Source organism: Ictalurus punctatus, chromosome 8 (genome assembly GCF_001660625.3).
Source record: "Ictalurus punctatus breed USDA103 chromosome 8, Coco_2.0, whole genome shotgun sequence".
Lineage (NCBI taxonomy): Eukaryota > Metazoa > Chordata > Actinopteri > Siluriformes > Ictaluridae > Ictalurus > Ictalurus punctatus.
The window spans coordinates 4,050,001-4,074,517 of NC_030423.2; the positions used below are offsets into that span (position 1 = coordinate 4,050,001).

At 39.0% G+C, this 24,517-nt stretch overlaps 1 protein-coding gene across 2 annotated transcripts in view; it reads left to right on the forward strand.

Annotated features, from left to right (window-relative positions):
• nlgn3a (neuroligin 3a) overlaps window positions 1-24,517 on the forward strand; it is a 167,960-nt gene that overhangs the window by 608 nt on the left and 142,835 nt on the right. The gene's annotated exons all lie outside the window — the stretch shown is intronic.

Consider the following 24,517-nt stretch of genomic DNA (forward strand, 5'->3'; position numbering starts at 1 on the left):
TAAACCAGTTTTCGGTAAGTGATGGAAGTCACACGTTAATCCGCGGCTCTCCGGCTCGCCTGTGATGTGGGTTACCATGGATGTGTTATCCCTCAAAGTTACACTGCGTCTCTGTGATGAACACTAGCTCCATCCCAACATCTCTAAAGATCTCACTATCCCTCCTGGTCTCCAACCACACCAGGCAACAGTTGTTTACATGCGGCGGTGCTTATGTTGCTGATATGTCAATATACAGTGATGCTATGCATAAGAGCAAGAGCTTTATTTGCTTGTATACAACAGCTATCTATACACAACAACAACAACAACAACAATCCTGAAAAGCGAATACACAAATATTCATCTTTAAGCAGTGTTTCAAATATTCTAAAGATTTCATGTGTGTTTATTTATTTTTAGATGCTTGTGCTCTAATTATAGTGGTCATAATAATAATAATAATAATAATAATAATAATAATAATAATAATAATAATAATGTGTAATGCTTATTTGTTTGTTTGTTTATTTTGTTTTGTGTGTGTGTGTGTGGGTTGCATGTGGATGCATGGATCTGTACTGTAGGTCAGTCTTCAGTCTCCACAGATACTAGTAGACACTAGTATGTAAAGGCTAGGTCGAAATCTAGCCTGCAGGGGGCTTTGGGACCGCTTCGTTTACTGAAATTAAGAAGAAATTATTCTGCTCATGCATTCTGGTGTTGCGCCGGACGTGCGGTGTGCACACTAAGTCAACTACGGGTTGATTCGGACGTTGAGACTAGACCAGCAAAGCGGAGAAATCTCGCACACACACACACACAGACACGCGCCCCCCTTCCGAGTCCTTCCCCCGTTCTGGTTCCGTAACGCATTTCCACAAGGTCAGTCAAAAGTAGCTGGTATGAACGGAGCACCTCTGAAAGTCACTGGATAATAATCATTTTATATCTCAGGGATGTTTTCCTGTCCTGCGTACAGTCCGTTATCGGTGCCGTCGTTATCAGAGAAGATTTTAGCAGGAAGAAGCGGATTGCGAAAGGAGGGCAGAGTCGAGAGAGGAATAATGGGTGCCTCGGAGTTGTCATGGAGATATAGTGAATAAGCAATTGTTGCCTGTGAAGCCGAAGCATTAAAGGGATTCCTAGTCCCACTGCATATCCATCTAAGCCCTCAGTGTAGCACTTGCTAACTGAATAACACAATCATGCACGTAATGCAATCGTGGACATCCATGCAGTTTCAAAGTATTTGATAGCTTTATGGATCTTGTACACATTATTGTATTATTCTATTATTGTTAATCAAGTTGCTTCCTACAAGATGCTTTTTACACCACCCACACTGCACTTTTAAAACTAGTATGTATTTATGCTCAGGCATTCGGTGTCTTGTAAAGGATTATGCACGGTCTTGCTTTTCAATTTCCCCTCTCAGTGTATGTCTTTATTTGTATTCTGGCCTCACAGCCTTGGCCCTTTTTGAAGCTCCAGTTGATTAAAATGTATTCTGTCTTCACTTAGACCCGAGTCCCGTCACAGTTTGTAAATAACATATACATAATGTAATATATAAAATATCCATCCATCCATCCATCCATTTTCCATACCGGTTATCTTACACAGGGTCGCGCGAGGAAAGCCTGAAGCCTATCCCAGGGAACACGGGGCCCAAGCCGGGGGACACCATGGACGGGGTGCCAACCCATCGCAGGGCACAATTGCACACCCATTCGCACACTATGGACAAGTTAGTGATGCCAATCAGGCTACAGTGCATGTCTTTGGAATGGCGGAGGAAACCGCCAAAGTACGGAGAGAACACGCAAACTCCGTACACACAAAGCGGAGGCGGGATTCAAACCCGTATCCCGAGATGCGAGGCAAATGTCACCGTGCCCCCCTAATATATAATATATACGTTCATGTCGGATGTTGCAAACTCCTGGTATACACTCTAAAAATGTTTTAAAACCGTCTATTTTATTGACGTTTCTTACTCAATAATGTAATGCCAAAATGATAATGACGTTCGTTTGATGATATCTAACGTAATCTAAGTTGACCGTACTTTTATAGATTTTATTTCATATTAATGAACTCAAAATATCCGTCGTTTACCTGACAGAAAGGGAGGTGTGCCGAGTTCAGTTGAGAGCAGGTGAGATGGGAGAAACGGGGCGGGGTTTCTCTGCGTTCAAGTCGTTCTGGGAAGTTTGCATTTACGAGTCGGGAAGTCATAATTATGACATCAGGTGCAAGATGTCAGTGTAACTTCTTTTAATTAGCTACAAAAAAATAAAAAACACACAGCAAGGTTTTTAACTCGTTGCAGAACATGAAGAACAAAGAACGCGCATCAGGTGTGTTTCGCTTTGTTATGGTTTTAATCAAGTCATGAAGCCACTGTAAACTTTAACGTTACTAACGTATAATATCGTAATTATAGAATTGCTACCGTATTTCGTGCAGACAGTTAATCCTGAATTTCCCACTCGTAATTACGACTTAGTAGTGGCATTCATGTGCGTTCACCTCGTAAGTACGATCTTTCTGACATGACGTGAACGCGCCATCGGTTAATATTAGAGAACGTCAAAACATCTGCTCATCATTTCAGTTTCACATTCTGATTGGTTCATCTCGAATTATATTGGGGCGTGATATTAGGGGTGATAATTTTTTAATAAAGGTTGACAGGCCTGGTCATGTAATATAATCTGAAAAGTAAAAGTCAGTGGATGTAGTGATTGTGTAATATCATGCCGAGACAATTATGTCGTTATTACACACACACACACACACACACACACACACACATCATTGACGGAGGTCGTGTGGTCCGGACTAAACACATATTTCAAACACTTATTCCCCCACTCTGTTATTCTCAAGTCAAAATGAACCTGAACATAACGTGTCATTACCGACATTTTCATTATTTTTGATTGCTCCTGTTCATCCGAGCAAATAAAGCCTAATGTTAAAAGCATTTGGTTTATTTATTTATTTTTTGTAAATGAAGGTTCATTACCTGGCTCAGATGATGGTACAGTGCATAATCGTGGTCTGGCTGCGATACCTGTCATAGCCAAACATTTATGATCTCACTTCTCTGTGTGGCATTAAAACTGCTCCCGTGGCTGAGGAGAAGCTTTATCATCTCAAATCCATCAGATCCCTTTGTATATTACCGTTTATTTATTTTTATTTTTTTTCTTGCTGTCGTCATTGTTTTTGGTGCCTTCATATCACCAAACTCTGGATGTGCAGAATCATTAAGGACGCTAAATGGTTGCTCAGCTGCATGCAGCTCAGTCCCATCAAGACGCCTTTAAGAGCCATTTGTAAACACATGTTAATTGCAGAGAGACCTAATTCTTGCTGCCCATTATCGCCTCTGACTCTATTATTACAACAAATGAGTGTTTGCTAATGGCACGACATGCCCTCACAATTTTCACAGTGAACCATAGAGAAATGCATAAAACATCTTTGACTAAGCATGTATAGCAACTTAGAAAGACTGAATTTAAAAGCCTGGCAGTAAGCTTTCAGTGGAAAATTACCATGGTATCGCTGTGTGTGTGTGTGTGTGTGTGTGTATATATATATATATATATATATATATATATATATATATATATATATATATATATATATATATATATTGGGTGGTGTTGGGGGTGGTGTCTGGAGGCTAAAGAACTAAAACACCTCTAGGGACAAGATGGTGGTGTTATCATCTCTGACTCTTTTCCCCTCCTGTGCATTTGCATCAATAGGCATTTGAGAAATTGTTGGCATCACCATAGCAACCCAGCATTGTAACTTGGAAAGGGTCCCACCTGTATTCCAAGAAATACATTTTACTGAATATTTATTCGAACATGTGTTTTTTTTTGTTGTTGTTGTTGTTGTTAGGACATCTGATCCGCTTTAGTATTTTATTCAGCTATATGTCCTGCCTTGTCCTGTGTGTGCGTCTCTGTGTGTGTGTGAATGAGTGTTACTGAACTGACATTGCAGAATGTACACCACCAAAGGCAACTCTTACGAGTCCATATATGAAAATGAGAGCAGCTCTGAATGGCTGTGCCTTTAAAACCGTTGATGTGAAATGAGGGAGTTTCTTTAAAGGCAGTCGAGGCATTTTGTTTTCAGGTTGTCTGCGCGTCCTTCCTTCCTTTTGGTCCATGCATCCATCTTTTTGTTATTCTTGTTGTCAGGATATCCCAAGAAAGAGTGGCTGAACCGTTGTAGAATTTATAAGGACTTACAGTATCATCGCAACCAGCAGAGGAACTGATTAGAGTTTGGAATCGATTCCAAATAGGGTCAAGGTCACAGCAAGGTCAAATGTCCAAGATAGTTTTCTTCAATAGCTTCCTTCCTGTTTGAACTATATTCTGAAGACATTACAGGCATGCACATTAGTAACAAGAAGACTTTGAATTGTTGGCAGTGGAGGCATCTTCGTCAACAAACTAGGCGTCAAGGTCTATTTGTTTCTGAATGAATTTGATTATAAGTACATGTTTGGGGTTTTTTTTGCTACTCGTCGACACTGATGCAGAAATGAGTGAAATACTTAATATGAAAGAAATCAGGGGTGTCTTGGAACATTATTTGTTGCTGCTGTGTGTAGTGCTGGTGATGAACTCCTCGTGCAGAGTTTTGATGCTTACGCTTTTTTTTAACCGTATTTACACTTTATCTTTAATAGCGAGTGTGAGGACTCGAGTGTGCAGAGCAGCATGAGCGAGCGTGGTCATAGAAAATGAGTGCACGGTGCCGTGAATTGCACCGAAGCATACGTATACCCAAAGCGCACGTGTCTCACCGCTCGGTGCTCGCAGTACCGAAGTGACACTCACCTTTTTGACCTTTGTGTGTCTGCAATTAATGGCGCCTCACGCTGAATAATTGAATTTAATACCCCTCTGCGCAGTCAGGTCAGCCATCTTCGCAGTGTCTATTAAAATAGCGTCAACAGTAAAGTCTCTCAAATTTTATATATATATATATATATATATATATATATATATATATATATATATATATATATATATATATAAATAAAACACTTTTTTTTCTAGCACATCTAAGAGGCCAGCGATTTAAATAATGTAAGCTGCTTTAAAAACGTCATTTAATCATTCACATTTTTTTCATGCAGTTACTCACAATGTTGTTGTTGTTGTTGTTGTTGTTTTTTTAAATCATAGCTTGCTCTGACATTAGAAGTGAAATCCAACATCTAGTTGATCCAAATCTCAAATGGCCTCCTATTAACTTCGTTTGCACCATATATATAGGATATATAACATAATGGATACGAACACCCTTCCTAGTGCCGACAGGAATAATGTAGAGAGACGTTTGTGTGTGTGCGTGTGTGTGTTCTCTTTTTCAGTGTCATCTGCTAATGTTTGCTCTGTATTTTCGGTAAAAGATTAAAGTATTGGCACAGTTGGCTATGTTTGGGAACATAGGCAGCCATTATGTGAAATTTGGCTCCTTTTTATTTTCACTAAGCATTAAAGCGTCGTTATATTTGTATGAAGTCAATGTGTTTTATGCTTACTTCTCTCTACGAGGCACTGTAAGTAACATAGTTATGTTTTTTTTTTTTTGTTTGCTTGTTTGTTTCAAAATTATTTATTTGTGTTTCAAATCGCTCGTTAAAATGCCTTTTCCTAACGAGTCTCAACCTTGATGCAAAAGCGTCAGAGTGTATTTTCACAATTTTGTTAGCCAGTTAGATAATAAATGGCGCACTTATATAGCGCTTTTATCCAAAGCGCTTTACACTGTGTCTCATTCACACATTCATACACACACTCACACACCAATGGTAGCAGCTAACTTGCCATCGGGAGCAACTCGGGGTTCGGTGTCTCGCCCAAGGACATTTCGGTATGTGGAGTCACGTGGGCCGGGAATCGAACCGCCAACCCTACGATTAGTGGACAACCCGCTCTACAACCTGAACCACAGCCGCCCCTATAGATGATAAAATGATAGGATTGTTGTAGGTCCGGAGCCTACCCTGTTAAAACGGGATGCAATATGGGAATTCCAGTCCATTGCAAGGAATTTTCATATTCATGTTTATAAAACATAATCTTCCCTGTTAACGCTAACTAAACTGGCCAACATGAGTGGTTGTCATGCACGGTGTACACGGTTAATATTGTAAGATGGGTCAAATTGTTTTGTTTGTTTTTTTTTTAATGGAAAAGCACTAAATTGACGGTTATGGAAACATATAACTCATAACCCGACGGTTTCGCGGTATTCCAGTTTCCCTGCCAGACAATAGCCTTTCAGGGTTACGTTAAATTATTCGACTCGAATCACATCACGTTAAATCACTCACCTTTATCTGATCTCATTGAACATACCTTCTCTCACCTCAAGGCCATTTGGGAAACACAGGTGTGTTTGATTCTGTGGTACGGCACAAACGTCTGACATGACATGATCAACAGCCGGCTCTGCAGAAACCGGCTTAACGTAACTTCAATACACATCAGAATCTAATCAAGAGGTCAACAGAGTGGACAGCTGTCAGTGCAAGTGCTATAATAATGGCGGCTACACATCAATCAAAGGTACACCCCGTTCATTTTCCGATGTCCATAAAAGGTGTCCCGCAATGGAACGGTGCGATGCCTTGCTTTTGTAAGTTGTAAGTAGCTGTCAGGGTAACCTAGATTAAAAGAGTGGCAGCTCTTTTAATGTTTTTGTTTGACATGAACTTCTAATGAAATCTTTTCAGCGCTTTCTACAAACTTCTAAGTAAAGACTGCTTTCACATGAATCCATTCGCATTCATTGAAACTCACCTTTGAATACTGTGAATACAGTCTGGGACGGGCACGTGTACGTGCACACACACACAAGTTGACAGGTGGAGCAAGGAGGTGCATGCATTATGCCAGCTAAACACTGCTGTTTAACATTAGCCCCTACAAGACTCCAGAGACTACTAAGTGTCAATGGAAAAGGTCAATGGGGCTAAGACTAGACTTAACAACGATTTTTAATGTGCACGGAAAATAAGAAATTAATTCAGGATCTTTCGACATTTGTAGAAAAACGTTGTTAACGGTATTAGATTCGACCAAATATGCAATTGTAAACACATGTGCTAACAAAGGTGAAAGCCATGGATAATGTAAGCCCATCGTGTCACCTGACATACCATGCAAAAGGAACAGAGAAAGACATTGAAATGCTGTGTGACAGTGTTTCACTGACCTTGTCTCAAAAGATTTCTTAAATTCACGTAAATGTGTCCCTAAGTTGAAACAACAACAACAACAACAACAAACAAACAAACAAACAGCCTCCTGTCTGCAGTGTAGTCTTATTATGCATATGAAATTTTCATATAAAAGCCAGCAGCGTTTATACCAGACAGACCTCTCACTATGTCGGTCCAGTGAAGCTATACATGTACAGAATTGAACAGAAATTTAAGCGCTCCTTCCCGAATCATTATATGCATATGTTGCACAAGTTATATGCGCGTGCATATGTAGTGCAAGGAGGAGATAATTAGCAGGAATTTGACTCTTAAATTGTAGCCACTTAAAATGCAAATGATTCCCGAATTCTTCAGGAGTCTTAATCGGCCCACACAATGTCATTGAGCAGCAACCGCGAGAGCTGATACAGCAAAAATGAAATCAAAGCTTTTAAAGCCCAGACAAATTAGCATGCATCAGGAGATGCGAAGGAAGGAGGCCCATAAGCCTGCCATCTCTGTCAAAGGATATAGAATGATGAATGAGGCAAACAAAAATCTGCTCTGAAAGAGGTCTTTGGGTTCACTGCGAGACACAACTCCTTAAATGTCAAAACGTGTTTTATTTTGACAAGTGGACCACCAACATTTGGATCTTCGCTTTGTAAAGAGTGTTGAATAGAATGCAAGGGGATTCGGTGTTTCAAACTGGAATCATTTCAAGGCTTGCGAAAGCAACACAATGTCACGGTTAACAATTCCAGCTGGAAACTCGAAGATAACTGCAGCCAATTCTGCTGAATGTTTGCCGTAATTAAATTTCCATTATATTTAGGAATAGAAATGCAGCACAGTGTGAAGTAAATAATGCTCGGTGATAGTTATTTTAAAAGGCTAGACCATGGATTGTTGATTGAAATGCAGCAAAAAGTTTTGCGAAACAGGGTTGTCGGGAGGGTATTTTGATTGTTTTAGAGCAGTAGTTTTCTCTCTCTCTCAATCTCTCAATCTCTTTTTGTCTACAGTACCCCCTTTTCATTTTTTGATGAACTTTAAAACGAAGCACCCCTTTACCAGACTAGATTTGTTTTAGAAATCATAAAAATAGCATTCGATGCAACAATTTGGCCATATTGACTGTAGCATGGTTGGGTTGTTGGTGCTAGTCGGGCTGGTCTGAGTGTTTGAGAAACTCCTGGAGTCCTGGGTTTTTTTCACACACAGCAGTCCGTAGAGTTGACACAGAATGGAGCGAAAATCATAAACATCCAGTGAGCTGTGGTTCTGTGGGCTTGAAAAGCCTTAGTGGAGAGAGAGGTCAGAGGAGAATGGTCCGACAGGTTTGAGCTGCCAGGAAGACTATGGTAGCTCAAATAAACATTCAGTCTTTACAACCGTGGTGAGCAGCAAAGCATTATAGAGGTGGATGGGCTACAACCGCAGAAGAAGTCCTTCTTTTTCAATCCATTTGAATCATATTGGTAGTTTTGACTACATTCAGTTAATTTCTGAATAAAAATACTATTTTCTTTTTTTCCCATAAAAGTTGTGATAAAAGTACCAAGTACCCCTGGAAGTAGACATACAACCATTTGAGAAACACTGCTGATAAACCACTAGAAAAGTTATACTACCTAATAAACGATGCAGAGAGAGACCGATCATTTTTTTTTTTATTTGTAAAATAAATACAGCAGTTTATACAGACATTTCTTCAGTATGCAGCATTCATTATCCAAAAACAACCGAAGTCAACAATGTAAGTAGAACTATTATTTGACTTCAGATCTATTAAAACCAGTGGTATGTTTTGAGTTGTGTTATTGGCAAAGTCGTGCCTCTTAACAGCTGCCAAGTTTGCAAATGGAGCAGCTATTCCTTCTTGCATTATGTGCAATTTGCCATTTCATCTTTCGTTTCTTTCTTCATCCATCATTCATGCCAGTGTCCTCTAGAAATCAGCTCTAATTATGATTACAGCATGGCGGGATGACTGGAATTTCGGCAGCTCCTCAAAATCCTTAAAAGTCCTTCCATCCATCCACGTGTATTTTCCATTTCTTTAGGTCTTTATCTGGGGTATGGAGCAGACACTAGATGAGTGAGGATGAGCATTGTGCTCTGCAGTCCTTGCGATAAATTAGCAAAGATAAAGCCCGGAGAGACTGCATCCGGGGGCTATCATTGATCCCTGAGGGCAGGCTTTTAAGAAGCTTACTAAAAGCTGCAAGCTAGATGATGTGCTTGTAGTCCACTGTGAATGGGCTACATTGGAGAACTTACAACCTTTCAAGCTTTCTTTCAACGTGTATGTGTATAGGGCGATCATCAAGGGTCTAATCACGATCAAGGTCAAAATAGGTTCAAATGGGTCAGTGCAGCATGCATTTCATTAATATGACTGACTTGTTGAAGAGAGAATTAAATAATCAGAGGACGGATAAAATGTATTGTAATAGTATATAACACATTTGTGATAGCCATTGGAAGTCCTGCACTAGTACTAGTAGTGTGTGTGTGTATGTGTGTGTGTTGCATATCAATTATACAGGTGTTGGTTTATTCTAAGTAAAGCTTTCCATGAAGACACTATGGGAATACAGTAGCTACATACAGACAGCACGAGGGAGGCAATTAGTTCCAGACTGTATGTGATTCTTCTCCACCCTTCTCTTTCCTGCTGGGAAGTCCGGTTATAGTTAGAGGTCTGCTCCATCACTCAGAAATAACAGACAAAACCCTCACAGGCATGTCATACAAGACAACAGAGAAGTGGGTCAAGACATAACGATCCATGTTGTGCCTGAATAACACAGACGTGGGTTGTTCAGGTCACGGCTACTTAAGAAGTTTGCAACGCTCTGAGATTGCACATTTAAATAAATCAAATCTCACGAGCAGCATGGCCAATATCGGCGGAGGAGGAAATGATAGTTGTAGCACGGCTAAAGGTGAATTAAAGTTAGAAAGGGTCAGTTAGCATTAGGCTTGCCAGAACTGTTGAGTGAGCTCATCCAGTGAAGTTGTGAATTAATGTCTCAAGATAGGAATAACCGCACAGGGGGAAGACACTGCACGAGGACCCTTATGTGAGCTTATAGGCTCATTCTCATACATGGTGACAGTATGTTTGGCTTTCTCTTATTCTCCCAGGGCACAGGACTGATGGAAGAGCATTTGATTGTATTCACCCAACAAGAAGCTTTCAATCTCCTTTCAATAGGTTAATGAGGTACTCACGGGTGTCATTATAGTAGGGCAGGGGAAGATTGCAATGAATCAGCAGAATGAAGAGAAGATCGAGAGACAATGCCTGATCGTGTAGGAGCTTGGGAAATAAAGGGGGGGGAATTCGATTCAGAGGTGTAATTTGAGTATGGCAATTAGCACGGCTAGGTTTTGTGAAGGAAATCAGAAGAATAAGGCATTTAAACATGAATAAAATAAAATAAAGTGTCATATAATTGAACATATACAGTAACTTCAAAAAAGCAAGGCCAATCCTTTTGTTTGTGCTGTACACTGAAGACATTTGGGTTTGAGATCAAGATATGAATATGAGACGATAGATCAGAATTTCAGCTTTCATTTCCTGATATTTACATCTAGATGTGTTTAACAACTTACAGCAGAGTTAGACCACCCAATTTTTAGGTGAGCAAAAGACATAGGAACAGATAGTCTTAACATACATTAAAGTAAATAAATATTTGGTTGTCTATCCCTTGCTTGCAATAACTGCATCAAGTCAGTGACCTTCTGGCATCACCAAACTGTTGCATTCTTTTGTGATGCTTTTCCAGGCTTGTCCCACCAAGTTTCTCCCAATCGGTTTGGATGCATTTCTGTGGAAATTGACAGGCAGAATGTTTCTGTAAACTTCTGAATTCATTCTGCTACCATCACGAGTTCCATCATCAATAAAGATTAGTGAACCTGTTCCAGAAGCCATGACGCTACCTCCGCCATGTTTCACAGATGAGTTTGTATCTTTTGGATTGTGAGCAGATCCTTTCTTTCTCCACACTTTGGCCTTTCCATCACTTTGGTAGAGGTTCATCTTGGTTCCAGAACTTTTGTGGCTCGTCTCTGTATTTCTTTCAGAATTCCAATCTGGCGTTCCGATTCTTACTGCTGATGAGTGGCTTGCATCTTGTGGTATGGCCTCGATATTTCAGCTCTTTAAATCTTCTTCAAACTGCGGATTGTGTATGATACCTTCACCCCTGCCCTGTGGAGTTTGTTGGTAATGTCCCTGTTGTTTTTGTTTTTTTCTTCATAGCTGCCACAATATTTCTGTCATCAACTGCTGTTGTTTTCCTTATCCGGCCCGTTCCACATCTGGTTGTTAGTACACCAGTGGTTTCTTTCTTTTTCAGGACATTCCAAATTCTTGTATCAGCAACGCCCGATCGACTGATTTCCCCCCTTTTCTCAGCTTCAAAATGGCTTGCTTTTATATCATAGACAGCTCTCTGATCGTCATGTTGGTTTATCCTTTTTAACAACAAGTGCAGTCTTCACAGGGGAAACCCAGGGCTGAAATCAAGAGTAGACATTCAGAGCTAATAACAAGCAATTTACAGGGCACACCTTGGCAACAAGTAACACCTGTCAGTCACATGTCCCGATATGTTTGATCACCTGAAAAACGGGTGTGTTCAAATAAATGGTGCCCATGTTCTAAGCTGTTTAACACATATAGATAAATATCAGGAAATGAAAGATGATTTTTTTTTAGTATCATTTAAATGTATAATTTTCATTGTAAGGCATAGTTGATATGATCATCAAAAAACATATTTATTGATTATAAAATCAACCATGGATGCAGTCTCACTGTAGTAGCCATGACATGCATGTAGGGTTATATTGGATTATATATATATATGTATATATATAGTTATATTTGTTCACCATGTCTAGTTTATTTTTGCTGTTTTTATCACGCATAGCTTTGTATCTTACTTTGCATTTGCTACCTGCGAGAGAGGTCTTATCTTATTTTTTCATTTGCATTGGTTATGGATCGCTCTTTGTTCGACGTATCCCTGTTTTTTGAATGTTTGTTTATTTAATTTTATTTCTTTTTGCTGACAGCAATGGGCAAGTGGCATACTCTTTGTGACATAAGATGTGCTTGATTTGAATGCTTTTTACCCCTCGTAGCCTATAGAATGCTTTCTACTGTATGTCGCAACACTAGATAGACATGTCAAGCTCCCATATTTTGCCTTCTGTTAATATACAGTATCACCGCTAAGGAAACCCAACCAACAATTAAATATTACAGAAAGGAAGAAACTAACCATTATTTATATTCCGAGCATGTTTTTAGTCCAGGACACACATATCCTTTTATTCCTGTATTATCCTCTTGCCATACCATAGAAGTACTGGATATCACACTGCTGTGGGATGATACTGTGGTATTATATGGATTTAGGCTGTTCTGGCAAGCTGGAGTATTGTCTTCCTTGTTTTTCATTCGGATTGTTAATGGGTATCCTGGGCTTTGTTGGAAATCCAGTTGAATCTCTTTTCACATATCCACTGCTTAAGTGTGTCCTCAGTGAGATTGAATTGTAATTAAAGCAGGTATGATTAAATCTGCTCTATATCATATCCATATTGTACACCAGCTAGCTGTTTCTGCGAACAATTATATATCCAACGTACATTTGAAACTCCAAATTAAAAAGGCACTGACATTTCAGCCGATTAAAATTTTCAACCCAACGTGGCTGCAGATTTTTTATTTTTTTTTAATGGGGAAAAAAGAGTAATGTACTGTAAATCTAAAAAAAAAAATATATATATATATATATATATATATATATATATATATATATATATATAGCACATTGAAAACATGTAAGAACTAAAACATAAAAATAAAAGGGAATAATCGATACGGCTTCTCATTGGGGTTTGATAAGCTTAAGCTATTACTATAGAAATTAGAATAAATGCGTAGAACAAGCACATTAATATAAACCTTAAATCACAGCTACTGTCAGAGTTGTACTGTTATAGAAAATGAATCAGATCAGCACCTTCAGTTTTGGAATTCAGCAGTACTGTGGTTTGAATAGATATGATTAGTTGTAAAATAATGTGCCATTTTTTACATGCGTAAATCACATTTTTAGATTTAAATGACTTGTTATGACACATTAAAATAATACAGTTAATAAATAATAAGCAGTTAAATGCATTTGAATAAGTTTTTTTTTTTTAAAAGAATAAAAAAGTAGGTTCAACTAAATATTTATTTTTTTACCCAGCTGTCCGAATGTGTCGTTGGTAATGGGTTGAAACGCTGATTATACACGGTAAATGTACACTTCATCTATTTCTAGTTAGGTCAGATATGATGTTGGCACATGACCACCATTTTGAGTCATGTAAAGTAACAGAGTATCATTACGATAGCCAATATAAGGTAATCATGTTGAGCAGGACTTAATAAATGTAAGCCCAGGCATTCAATTTACCAGAAGTGCCAAAGCCCGGAAGCCTAAAGCTGTATGAAATTGAGTGGTTTTTAGTGAATAAAAAAAAAAAAAAATCACATCAATCTTATCAGCAAACTAACCAGGATCATTTAGGAGGCAAATGTGTCGGAGGTGAAAAAACACCATGCAACTATGTGGATTTGTCCATCCATGCAAAAGAAGAAATGACTGTATAATAAGCCCATGATCAATCTTAACTTCAGCTATGTTTATACTTATGTAAATAAAAGGTTTTAGATTACCTCTTCATAACTACCTCGATTAATATCCACGTGTTTAGGTAAAAATAAATAAATAAATAAATAAACTCAATAGTCAGGGGGTGGATTTTAGTGATTTGGGTGCCCTAGGCAAAATGTAGTAATAGGGCCCTCATTTCAGTGTTTTAACATTGATATTTAAATTTTCCACATACATTATTCAGCATTAATAGCAATAATCAGGGGTGGACTGGGACTAAAAAGTGGCCCTGGACTTTCTGGCTCATAGCGAACCACCACACCTGGTCCACAACATGCCACTTCATATCATTGATGGTTAGACCCATTTTTAACACCAGTTACTAGAATAAAAATATAGCAGAAACATAAATGCTATTTAAACATATTTATTTGAAGTAGCACTGAACAGATATCAAGTCATATTTGTAAAATAGGAAAGCAGGAGAACAGTGTGGCAAAGAATATAAAACATTCAGGACAGCATGTGAACTAGTCAGGGGCATCATCTGGGTGCAGTGTAGGAGAGCTGCACCACTCAGCTGTACATCTCCTCAATCGGGACTGAAACTTTATTACACTAACATGCATCCACATCTCGTCATTTCACCCCCCAAAAATAGACTACTAATACTACGATTACTACTACGACTACTATAATAATCATAATTATTACAATAAGAATAATATTAATACATAATAATAGAGAATTTTATTTTCTAATATTAATATTATGAAAGTAATTTTGGTATTAGGCCTATATTAATAAATAATTCTGTTTCACTACGACCGCTAACCAAGAGCAAACAATAAGTCTCTGTATGGTACAGTAGGAAGCAGATTATTCAAATATTCTTCTTTTTTTCTAAATTGTGGTAATATTTAAAGATATTTATTTGAAGTAGCACTGAACATGAATCCACATCTGAATGGCCCACTATCACCATGTGACATTAAACTCGCATATGATCATGTCTGCAGAGTTCAGCTTCATTTGGACAGAGCGTGAAAGAGAGAGAGAGAGAGAGAGAGAGAGAGAGAGAGAGAGTGTGAGAGAGAGAATGAACCCTGCAGCCTGTCCCAGCCTGGCTGTTCTTTGGCTGTAATGTTAGATCCTTGTCTTCACGCCAAAGGCAAAATCTGTTCATTTAAAACACTTCACAGGCTCTGATAAAAACTTTTTGCTTTCCTCCCGCTTTCTCCTTTTTTTCAGCACCACTGCTTTGCTACATTTTTGCTCTGTCTGTACACTACTTGTGACGTCGCCGACGTTTGCATGAGTTGGTTACTTTGTTCCTGAATCATTTCCGCAGTAAAATTGTGGAATAGTTCAATGTAGTGTGTGTGGGGGTGAGGGGGTGAGGGGGCGGGTGTTCGGGACTGAGACACTCATAAATTAAGCACTCAGATGGCATTTTAAAGTATGGATTTCTATAAAAACATACAGCGGCAAGAAAAAGTATGTGAACCTTTTGGAATTTCATGGTTTTCTGCATAAATTTGTCATAAAATGTGATCTGATCTTCATCTAAGTCAAGGGTACTGACAAATATGATGTGTCCAAAATAATAACACACAAAAAAAAAAATTCCGATCTTTTATGTCTTTCTTGAGAACATCCAAAAAAACCTCACAGTGCTTGTGGAAAAAGTATGTGAACCCTTGAGGTAATGACCTGAAAAAAGCTAATTGGAGTCAGGTTTTAGCGCACCTGGAGTCTCGTTAAGAAAATGAGTTTAGAGGTGTGGACTACAGCTACTTTGACTGATAAAAACCCTTCACACTTTTGGAGTTTTTCTCTGCACAAGAAGCACACGCTTATGTGAGCCATGCCTCGCCAAAAAGAGCTTTCAGAAGATCTACGATCAAGAATTGTTGATTTACATAAAGCTGGCAAGGGTTACAAAGTGATTTCAAAGACTTTAGAAACAGTTAGACAAATATTGTACAAATGAGACACTTTGGGACTGTTGCTATTCTACCAAGAAGTGGGCGCCCAGTCAAAATGACGCCAAGAGCACAACGAAGACTCATCAATGAGGTAAAGAAACAACCCCGAATGACAGCCGAAGATTTGAAGGCATCATTGGAACTGGCTAACATCTCTCTGTTCATGAGTCTACAATACGTAAAACATTGAACAAGCAGGGTATCTACGGCAGCACACCACGAAGGAAGCCACTGCTTACTAAAAAGAACATTGCTGCACGCCTGAATTTTGCAAAAGAGCACAATGACACTCCACAGCGGTATTGGCAAAATGTTTTGTGGACTGATGAAACTAAGATTGAACTATTTGGAAAAAGCACACAGCACTACATCTGGCGTAGAAAGGGCACGGCATATCATCATGAAAACATCATCCCAAGTGTAACGTATGGTGGAGGAAACATCATGATTTGGGCCTGCTTTGCTGCATCAGGGCCTGGCCAGCTTGCAATCATTGGGGGGAAGATGAATTCCCAAGTATATCAGACAATTCTTCAGGATAATGTGAGAATATCTGTACGTCAGCTGAAACTGTGTAGAAGTTAGGTGATGTGACAACGACCCAAAACACCAGAGCAAGTCCACAACAGAATGGCTTCAGAAAAACAAAATCCGCCTTTTGGAGTGGCCAAGTCAGAGCGCAGACCTCAACCCAATAGAGATGCTATGGAATGACATGAAGAGAGCCATACACATGAGACGTCCAAAGAATATGACGGAGCTAAAGCAGTTCTGCCAGGAAGAATGGGCTAAAATTCCTCCTGAACAATGTGCAGGTCTGATCCACAGCTACAGGAAGCGCCTGGTTGAGGTTATTGCTCCCAAGGGGTGGGGTCAACCATTTATTAACTGTAAGGGTTCACTTACTTTTTCCACTGCCGTTTTGAATGTTGAATGAGTGTGTTCAGTAAAGACATGAGGGATCAGAATTTATTTTGTGTTTTTATTTTAGGCACATCATATTTGTCAATACCCTTGACTTAGATGAACATCACATCACATTTTATGACAAATTTATGCAGAAAACCATGAAATTCCAAAAGGTTCACATACTTTTTCTTGCCACTGTAATTAATTAGCAAAAAGTATAAATAAAACTTTCTCACCCGCAAGTTTATGCAGCGTTTTGGGGGCCCTTGGTAGCTCGGGGCCCAAGGCAATTGCCGACGTTTGCCTAATGGTAAAGTCCGTCCTAGTCAGCAGTGGTTCAACCAGAGATACATCATTTATAACTTCTAATACTGATTGCTCAAGTCTGGTTTACATGACTTCACTTTCCCCATGATTCTGGATCTATTTCCTCATGCATAAAGTCCATCTATGCCCAGAATCCAAGAACAAACCAGCCTTAATCAGTGCATCACTTAATGATGACGATGCATGTACTGACTTAAGAGAACATTCTCTAAAAGCACAGGTTTCAGACTTTCAGGTAATGATCAAATTGTTATCTCTATAATTTGAAAGGAAATGAAAACTATGGATATTTTTTTGACTTAGTTGATTTAACATTTGAACAGTTACTTGATGAATAAATGAAGAACCTGTCATTAAGATGGTCATAATACGACTCTGTCTCATGCTAAAGTAGAGCCATCCATCTCAAGATGACAACAAATTGGAGCTAGACTATTTATCACTCTACCTCTTGAGATGAATTTTCATATGTTATTAATATAAACGCATCATTCCTATTGTCCCTCCGGACATGATATGAGTACGCAGATTGAATTAATATGTTTAAAGATAGAAAGGGGGAAGTGTTTTTGGATGGGAACGTAATGCCACAGATGAATCTAAATTAACATCAGGTTAGTTTTTTTTTTCTTTACACAGCTCTCTAGGAACCAAACTGGAAGGGGCATATCTTATGTTCTAAAACCTTATTATATAATTAGATTAGATTCTATAATTATATGTCATTACTGTCGACGGATGACACCATGGCTGAGTTCTGGCAAGCAGTCAAAAATGGGTTTCAACCAAAATTGGGGTTTACCAGTTGTCAAATTCTCTTTTATGCACACGCACCATCACGTATATGTAGAGATGGCAGCAGAATAAGTTGTAATAGTATATAATGAATGGTAATAATAAATGGGACATTTCTGATCGGCATCAGAAGATAACTCGCTGAATTAATCAGCGGTTACTTCCAGTGATCAGTCTAGTCAAAAGTGATAATGAACCCAGTCAGGGCATTTCCTGTTGGGCATTTCCAGTTTGTCTGATATTTACCTCTGGACTAGAGAGATTGATGTGGATGATGCTAATGATTACTTTTTTTTATAAGAATAATTTAATAAAGAATCACTAATGATGTTTTTCCATCAATAGATTATGTTACAAATGTAAATATGAATGTAAAGGTAAACAGGGTGTTTGTTTGGGATAATATAGAGATAAGATCAGAGTTACCGAGGACTCTACAGCTAGTTTATGATGTAAACATAATGAATTTTAATAATCTATCAAAGTTATATACCCTTAAATAAAAAAGATATGATTATTAAACATGGGCTTGTTGGGCAGGACTTCTAACTACAATAAAGATGGGCATAGAGATAGACATAGCTTCTAGGGTATTATGTATTGTTTTAAATGCTTTATTTTTTTTGTTCATGCACTTTCAATGAACATAAAGCATTTGCTTTTAGACAATCGGTGTGTTGGTGTCTTTTAGTGAAACTGGAATGGAATCTGTAAATGCAGTTTTCTCTCTTTGCACTTCTGGATATAACCAGGCTTTTAGATGCTAGAACTTGTGATTGAGATGTATGCCGAAGAGAAACATATTTCAGTTCATGAAAACCTTTGTGAAATGTTCTGCTCACTGCACAATTGTTTGTCTCACTATTAATGTGCTATCGAGACAATTTACATGAAATCAAACAATCTGTCAGACTGTTCAAGTGTATTTTCCCCTTATTTATATTACGAAGTTGTACCACACCCAATATTGGTGGATGTGTCCTTACTTCAGAATTGGGGTTATTTTAAAAATAGAAAGCTTGCCTTTAGTGCTTAAAATGTGTGCGGTGATGAATTAGTAGTTCTGGGTCAGTGTCACAGTGGTCTGGGTGAAGGAGACAAGAAAATAGAGTCATTAGAGAAACTCCCAAGACTCTAGTTGTCTGGCATAGAAACTGCCTGTGAGTGGGTGCAAGAAAGTGTGTGTGTGTCGGTGCATGAAAGAATATATATGCATTTCGATTACACTTACGTCTGGATGTGCTACAACATATCCTCTAATCTCCTCACTGAGAACCAGCCCAATCGATGCAACCTAATCTTTACTACTACGACTATTTACAGAAGGATCAGATACAGCATTGTGTAAGCAATGAAAACACCTTTTAGCTGAGGATATATTATAAGCACCCATTTCACTGTGAGTCTATGGCCACATCAACACTAATGAGAGAATGCATGTCCTACAAAACGGCTGTAGAATACTAATTTGCACCTGGCTTTTTCTATCTAAAATTTCACCTCTGTTACTACCTCAACCTTGAATTACTTCTGCCGCTTTGGCTAACAGAGGGATGGCTAAAAGCCACCTGTGAAAATTTGAGGGTGCCCAAGAAGGGTGTGTTTTCAGAGCTTTAATGGTAGTAGACAGCTCACTTCTGGAGAGTGAAATAGCAGCCTAGAGAAGGCACTCTGCAGAGGGTATTGTAGAGGCAAAGAGGTGTAGAAGAAATATAGAAGAGAGGAATGACTGACAAGGTTCACTGCAAAGCAGCCAAGCAGAAGATGGCTAAGCTAAGATTAGCCTCTGGACATGTGCAAACAGATGATAAAATGGAAGGCACCAGACAGGATGCCTGCAGTTTTCCACAGGAAAAATTCACTGCATTTTAAAACTATTTAATGGACCCTTATTGAGGTTCCATCTTGATTTGGAAGTGTATATATATATATATATATATACGTTGATCAGCCATAATGTTAAAACCATCTGCCTAATATTGTGTAGGTCCCCCTTGTGCCTTCAAAACTCTGACTAATTCACGCATGGACTCCACAAGGCTTCTGAAGGTGTGCTGTGGTATCTGGCACCAAGACGTTAGCAGCAGATCCTTTAAGTTCTGTAAAATGTGAGGTGGGGTCTCCATGGATTGGACTTGTTTATCCAGCACATACCACAGATGCTCGATTGTATTGAGATCTGGTTTGCAGGCAACAACTTTCCTCAAACCTTTCATGAACAAGTTTTGCAGTGTGGCAGGGAGCATTATCCTGCTGAATAAGGCCACTGCCATTTGGGAATACCGTTGCCTTGAAGGGGTGTACTTGGTGTGCAACAATGTTTAGGTAGGTGGTACGTGTCAAAATAACATCCACATGACTGGGTGGCTGTGGCTCAGGTGGTAGAGCGGGTTGGCCACTAATCATAGGGTTGGCGGTTTGATTCCCACATGACTCCACATGCCGAAGTGTCCTTATGCAAGACCCTGAACCCCAGCTTGTCAAGCTAGCGCCTTTGGGGTGTGAGTGAGTGGATGAATGGGTAAAGTGCTTTGTAGAACCACTAAGGTTAAAAAAGTGCTATATAAGTGCAGACCAAGAATGCCAGGAGCCAAGGTTTGCCAGCAGAACACTGCACAGAGCCTTCGCTCCCCACTTGAGCATTGGGCACTCATGACCTGGTTTCCGGTTCACTGGTTGTCCTTCCTTAGATCACTTTTGGTAGGTACTAACCACTTCATACCAGGAACACCCTACAAGACCTGCCATTTTGGAAATGCTCTGACCCAGTCATCTAGCCATCACAATCTGGCCCTTGTCAAAGTGACCTTGTCAAAGTCACTCATTTCTGCATTTGGCAGATGCCCTTATCCAGAGCGACTTACATTTATCTCATTTATACATTTGAGCAGTTGAGGGTTACAACAGTGGGAAGCAACAGTGACAGCTCACGACCTTCTAATCAGTAGCCCAACATCTTAACCACTGAGCTACCACTGCCCTACACTGTGATCCTTACAATTACCCATTTTTCCTGCTTCCATTACATCAATTTTGAGAACTGTCTGTTTACATGCTGCCTTGTCAGGTACCAGTGTAATGAGGTAATCAGTGTTATTAACTTCACCTGTCAGTGGTTTTAATGTTAGGGCTGATTTTTGTGCATATATACATACATATTGCATATGTACACGCTGCACACTAACAACACTGTGGCTCATCTCAGGGCTGTCATCGAAGCCTAAACCTGTGTGGTGGATCACTTATTCCAAAGTACAAGAATTTAAATAATCTTACAGGGATTTGTTTCCTCATGGTCAAAATTGTACATGCAGATTAAGTCTGTAGGTACTCCAGCAAGGTCAACCATGCATAAACATGTCTCTCTTTACCACTCCTGTATTTTCAAACTAGAAAAGCAGAGTCCTGAATCTTAAAACAAAGGAGGTGGGAAATGTGGAGTGTTTCCCAGGGGAATGTTCTTGGCTTTGTCTCTCCTTGGCCCATTTTCCTCGTTGCTGGCACGTAAAGAGAGAAAAGCTACAGCATGAGACGTAAGACAGGGACTAGTTGATGCACATCTGTGAAACACCACCATAAGAGCGTTAAATCAAACTGGTGACCTGAGGTTCATATTTCCAAAAGAATAAAAAAATAAAAAAATAATAAGTAAAGCAGCATTAAAGGCATTTTACTTTCACTGTCTTTGAAACTGGATGTCCAGCTGCTATGAAATTGCCTTTCACAGTGATGTTTGTTGGTAAATGAGACCTTTTAGCTGTACTCATGTTTGACGGACGGGAATCGAAGAGGCCTTTGGCTGAATGTGCGTTGTGATGATGCCAAATGGCGTGTCTTGGCCCAAATCTGCAGAAAGTTTGTGGTAATTGTGAAAAATCCCAAGCTCCTCCAAATATTGCAGAGCTTGCTTTATTTTGCATTTATTTCTGCGACCGTAGAATCGTGAAATCTTGGAGGGACTGCTTTGCATAAAATCGAGAAAAATCTTAATTCAATCGAATTCAGTGTTACGTCTCGCGCTGTCATTTTGTCTCTTGGGACTGTCGCGGAAATCGCAGGTCCTGTGTTTAATAACCACTGAGCAATTAAAAAATGGTTCTATGTAATGATTAGTACATGTAGTTACATTATTAATCAAAGTGTTAGGCATTGTGTAAGGCTGTGTGTATGTCTAAAAATACAGGAGTTACGTTCAGCACCAAGGACAGCACCACAACTCCTCAAAATCCAGAAAGTTAAAGCAAGCAAAGTAGCAATAAACACAACCCCATTCTATTTCTCTGGTAGGCCCACACAACCTCTGGCCAAGATTTATTGCCTCTAATGCCCAGGGGTACCAAATCTTCAGACTGCATTTGCCAGTGATATTGATAGAAGAGACTGGTAGAGGGAAATACACTGGAGACTAGCACACACATGTACATAACCAGGACACTTCTAAAATATGTTTTACTCTCTAAATGTATTACGTACTATATAAAATTAATCATAAATAGCAAACATGTGTAAAAGCCTTCAATAACTGAGACATTTGTAATGTTTAGTTTAAGCGTTTGCATCTCTGGATAGTTCTACTAATGCAGTTCTTTGATGCATTAGCCTCAAGAGAGGAACAAACAGGGAATAAGAGAGACAGCCTGGGAGCAACTGCAATTAATGTGCCAGGCTCTCTCTCTCTCTCTCTCTCTCTCTCTCTCTCTTTTTTTTTTTTTTTTTTTTTTTGTGCCAGTATGTGTTATGAGCGTGCATGCTTCACGTTCCATTAATCCATTAAAGTCATATCAGACAAACCTTGCATTTACAGGTTAATGTCTTATTTTAACATCTACACTTCGGCTTATGGCAATTAGACTGTGAGTGAATATTGGCGTAGCCTTGAAGGTAATACATTTAGTCGGAAAGGCACTTTTGCTATTGTAGAAAGCAATTACCTCGAAATTTTTAAGTTGATAAATCAATTTCTTTAAGCCAAATACACTTAAATATAACAAAAATTAACTCAAATGTTCTAATTTGAAATTAATTTTAGCTATATTTAAGTGTATTTGGCTGAAAGAAATTGATTTATCAACTTAAAAATTTTGAGGTAATTAGTTTCCTCAAATTTTTTTGAGTTAAATGAACTCATCCCGTTTCACAGTGTGGTTGTATCCCCTTGTTAGCATTCCTATTGGCTTACTAAGGAGGGACATTACAAACAAAGCTATTCAGTCTTTTTAATTTATTATTTTAATGAAATTCTAGTCTTCTGTGCTTTAATTTCAAATGATTATGCATAGTCATTTGTCATCACTTTATAAAAACATCTATTGTAATCTAATGCCTTGATTTTAAGTCTGATTAGATTTTTTTTTTTTTTTCCCCACTCAGTGTTACATGAGATATTTAAGCTTTAGTGGGAATTAAATGAATGTTATTTGTTCGCCATTTATTTATATTCTTTCACGTTTGCAAGATTGAGAGACTTGAGGCAGAATTTGTTGTTCGTATTTGGATCTGGCCTAGTTTTGGCGAGCTGTTAGTTTTTCACTGTAACGTACTTTGATGTTTTTAATAAAGGGAAGGAAGCGCTACCCACACGGAGCCTGCCGCCTTTGTTGTCTACTGAGTGTACACACACCTTGTAGGCGTGTTGGCGTGGAGGCCAATTCATTTCCGTTTCATCCACACACACACACACACACACATCCACATTCTCAATATAATTTCAAACGTAGCTGTTTGTTTTTGAGAGAGGAATTAGCATTTGACCCTGGATTAGCTTGGGCAGAATTTTTAGAGATAGAGATAAAGATCAGTGGAAAGATTTGTATTGATTTGTCCTACTAGTGTAGTAGACTTTTGAGTTAACAATGAGGGTGTAACACAATGACACACCTTCTTCATATGTGTATTGGGATTTAAACTGGTGCCTTTTTTAATTTGAATTAAATATGAACCCTACTACTGTATGCCCCCGGAAACACTGGGGAAAAAAAACCCAGAGATAGAAATGCCAGAACTGTCAGCATGATTAGTGAATTCTGGCTCTGACATTTCTTCAACCTCATATCACTCATGCGGAACTTTTTAATCCCACTCATACAGTTATTTTTGTCTGTACCTGTCTCCAATATTTTAATCAATATAGCTGGTTCTATTTTCCAAAATGTAAACAAACTAGTAGCCTAATTATCCATCCATCCATCCATCCATCTTCTATACCTCTTAATCCTTTTTTAATCCAAGGGTCACGGGGAAAGCTGGAGCATATCCCATTGAGCATCGGGCACAAGGCGGGGTACACCCTGGACAGGGTGCCAATCCATCACAGGGCACAATCACATACACATTCACACACTATGGACACTTTGGACACGCCAATCAACCTACCACGCATGTCTTTGGACTGGGGGAGGAAACCAACGCAGCACGGGGAGAACATGCAAACTCCGCACACACAGGGCCAGGGTGGGAATCGAACCCCTGACCCTGGCAGTGTGAGGCGAACGTGCGAAACACTAAGTCACTGTGTGCCCTAGTAGCCTAAATACGCCACCATAATCCAGATCAGGCAGTTACTAAGG